Source organism: Myotis brandtii, unplaced genomic scaffold (genome assembly GCF_000412655.1).
Source record: "Myotis brandtii unplaced genomic scaffold, ASM41265v1 scaffold139, whole genome shotgun sequence".
NCBI classification, from domain to species: domain Eukaryota; kingdom Metazoa; phylum Chordata; class Mammalia; order Chiroptera; family Vespertilionidae; genus Myotis; species Myotis brandtii.
Genome location: NW_005354965.1, coordinates 260432 through 264412, shown reverse-complemented (window position 1 = coordinate 264412; position 3981 = coordinate 260432).

Here is a 3981-nt window from a genome sequence, read left to right as displayed (position 1 = left end):
GCCTCCCCGTCCACTCGTCCCGGAGCTCACTGCGCAGCCACAGTGGCGGCTGCTGGGTGCCCGGCTGCAGCTGGCACTCGTGCCTCCCACAGAAGGTGCCAGTCGGACGGAAACTGGTGAGCGGCTGCAGGCCTGGCTGGGAGGAGGCGCCCGGGGAGCGGGACCAAGGGCCTCCGTGCCCTGTGACCCTGTTGGTAACCGGAAGCCTCTCCAAGGAGCGTTTCTGACACGCGGGGTGACCTGGCGCCTTTGCAGGAAATCTGGGACCGGCTCACGCGCCCTGTGGGGGCTCATTTCTCCGCTTGGGTCGGGTCTCTCCATTTCCTTGATCTCTGGCTCTGGATGAAAACTCAGTATTTGGACCGACAGAGGCTGCGGCGTCTAACTAGACAGGAGGGAACGTGCCTTGTGCTTGCTACGGACCCGCGAGGCTCCTGGGCCTCTTCCCTGGGGGTGGGCGTCTGCAGTCCCACTGCTGGGGGGAGCGGGAGAGTCTCGGGGCTCTGAGTGTGGGGAGTCAGTGGGTCTGAGACACAGGCGGGTGGAGGAGGGGCCCCTGGGAAGATGGTGCCAGGAATGCGGGTGGCGATGCTGCCTGTGGGCTGAGCTGTGGGAGCTGGGGCAGAGGGTGTGCGCCCGGCCTCTGCGGGGATGGGCGGGTGTCTTTCCACATCAGAGCATCTCGGGGACCTGAGACTCAGGAACCCGTCTTTCTCGGGGGCGCTGAGCCTCGGGTCGGGTCGGCGGCCCTGGGGGTGGCTCTTCCCACCCTGAGGCTGAGACGGTGGGATGTGCACTCGGGCGCTCGCTGACCTCCCGGTGCCGAGCAGAGCCCGCCTGGCCATCACCATTGCCCGCGAGGGCCCCGCAGGCCTCTGGGAATTCAGGGTGCCCCAAGCTCATGAGCAACAGGGCTGGGTCCAGGCAGCCTCCCTTCCTTCCCAACAGGCTGGGCGACATATTAGTGGGAAGATGTGTCCCGTGGCCTGCCCGGCCACGTGGGGACGAGGTGGAGTCAGTCCGCCGGGGGTGGGGGCGAGTCCCAGGCACTTCGTTCAGCGGGGCCAGTGGGCCTCTCACCGGAGGGGCCGCCTCTCTGCTCAGCGCAGCGACCGTCTCACAGTCACACTCGCCGGGGGGATGGTCAGATGTCCGGGTCTGACCGGGAGGTGAGTGCCCTTCGAGGCCTTTACTCGCAGGTTCCCGGGGACTCAGGGCGTTCAGTAAAGGGGTGAGCGGCCGCGGGAGGATACACCCCTAAGAGCTGTGCCCTTGGCCGTTTGCCTGTCTGGTCTCTGCCTGTTTCCCTCCCCTCCTTCCATCTCCTTCCCCTCCTGCCACGTCAGGTGTGAGACGAACAGTCACGCAGCCTTTGTGGGGACCCCGAGGAGGGGCGCTGCGGCAAAGGGGGGAGACGGGAAGTTGACTATTCAGACAGGCAGGTGGGACGCCCTGCCGCGCGCGATGGCCACCTAAGGGTGTGGAGAAGGTGGGGAAGCAGGAGCCTGGGTTCCACGCTCCCACCTGCCGCCAGCCCTGGGGTGGTTTCTCACCCCTTAAAGGGGGGGTGGCTTCCCCGCTTCCTTCCTTCCGGAGCTCTGGGAACACGCAGGGCTGGAGCCCCCCTCCTCTGTCCCGAAGGCTGGCTCCTGGGCACAGCCTTGCTCTCCCGTCCGAGAAGCGTCTGGCCTGCGTTTCAGGGTTCAGAGCCGACCCCTTCCTTCTCTCAGAGAACTGAGCGGCGTGGAAATGCGCCCCGACACTGGGGAAACGCGGTCACATTTCCCACTCGTCACGCAGGGCTGGAGCCCCCCTCCTCTGTCCCGAAGGCTGGCTCCTGGGCACAGGAGGGGAACTGCGGTTAGAGGACGGTGCGCTCCTGTTTGTGGGGGGCCTGTCCCCCTGCATCTGGGTGCTTCCCAGCCTCCGCTTCCTGGCAGTCAGCACGCAGGACACGGGGAAGGTGGGACGGGCAGGCACGGTCTGCGTCCGAGCTGCACCCGAGCTGTCCTTGTCCCTTCGGTCCCTGCAAGTCCGTTGGAAATGGAGTCGGTCCTCAGTCGCCGTCTTACCTGCTTCCTGTTGCTGTCTTCGCCTCGCTGTATTGCTTTTCTTTCCTAGAGCAGGTGTAGGTCGTAGCGAGGGCGCCAGTGCCGCCCAGCTAACCTGAGCACCGGCGGAGGCTGTGGTTGCCAGGTTTTTCCACGGCCAAGTTGCTTTCTCCACCCTTTGCAGACTGTTCTGTGTTTTGAGGATGTACAGTGTGAGGAGTTAATACATGTAAACTGTGAAATGATTACTACAATCAAGTTAACATACCCATCACCCCACACAAGTACCATGTTTAAAAAATACATTTCTATCTATTGATTTGAGAGAGGGAGAGAGAGAGAAACATCAGTGATGAGAGAGAACCATCGATCGGCTGCCTCCTGCACATCCCACCCTGGGGATCGAGCCCGCAACCTGGGCATGTGCCCTTGACTGGGAATTGAACCCTGACCTCCTGGCTCATAGGTCGACGCTCAACCACCGAGCCACGCCGGCCGGGCTGCACCGTTTCTTGGGATCTACTCTCAGATTTCCAGTCTAAATGCAGTGTATTAACTACAGTCACCGTGCGTACATCAGACCCCCATCTGAGAGCTGAGACCGGTTCCTCCCCACGCCCCGCCCCCGCCCCCCACCGCTCCACTCTGTGGCTCAGGGAGCCTGACCCTCTTCCCCGTGTGGTGGACGTGCGGCACGTGTGTTTCGAGTCTCCGCCCTGTTTCCCGGGTGGCGGTGCCCATCTTCTTGCTGCTCCCCTCGGGTCTGTTCATGGTGAGGATGAAGCCCGAGGTGCCTGCGGAGGGGCTGACGGAGGTGGCACAGGTGTGCGCACCGCACCTGCCAGGGCCTCGCGCAGGATAATATCAGTGTGTGGCTTGGTTCCATCCGCCCTGTTGCCTCTCATTTGAGCCCAAAGCATTGGTTTTTACGGCCGTTCAGAATATCCCGGTCGTTTTTATACTTTCAAACCACAGTGAACTATTTATGGGGCCGAAGGCTCAAACCTGGTTCAGCCCCCAAACCTTATCTTCCTTTGCCCTTTCCTGTGTCACTCCCGCTCCCACCCCTGCCTTCGAGAGAAGCCCACGGCCTGGAGCTGGCCTGGCCGAGGGCGCTGTGGCCGGGCCACCCCTGGGCGATTTAGTGATTGTTGGAGCTGCCCGGAGCCCTCGAGAGCAGGAGAGCAGCTCAGATGCTGAGTGCAGAGCGGACCTGCCTGTGGCCGGAAGGCTCAGCTCCGGGCCGGGCACTGCTCTGCAAGTTCCGAATGGGCTGGATCTGGGACTCGATAGCCCAGCGTCCTGGCGGGTGCCCCAGCCGTGCTCGCCCGCCTGGGCAGTGAGGAGCCTGCTCCAGCCCCAGCACCCGCGCTGAAAGGGCGAGGGAACCTGAGAGCCTGCCTGGAGCTGGGCCCCACAGGCTGTTCGGCCCAGGGCTTTCAGGAGCGAAGCCAGGAGGGCATGAGGACTTCGCCTGCGCGGGGACCTGGGCCCCTGCTGGGTGAGGGGCTGTGCGAGGGCCCTGGCCGTCCTTTTAGCCACGGCACCAGGAAGGAGCCTCCGTCAGGCCCTTCTCGTTAAGAAGCGCTCTCAGCTGTTTCCACTTCATCCGTTGTTGCCCCGACCTCCAGCGACTAGCTCAGGAGGCTGCGCAGGAGGGTGAGGTGCTGAGGGGAGGGCGCTGAGCCGGCTGGTGGGGGGCAGCCTCCATCGCTGGCTGGGCAGTTAGTTGATGACCTGAGCCAGATACGGGACAGCTCTCCGCCGTGGGCGCTGCTCTTCTGTTCCTCGAGCGCATGAAGTGGTTCAGCTGGTCCTGGGGCGGCTGGATCATGCGCCCAGGCACTCGGCCCAGAGTGGGTTTGCAGGGCCCAGGGGTGGAGGGCCCAGGGGTGGGAAGGGTCCAGGGGTGGAGTGGGGTTCAAGGGGT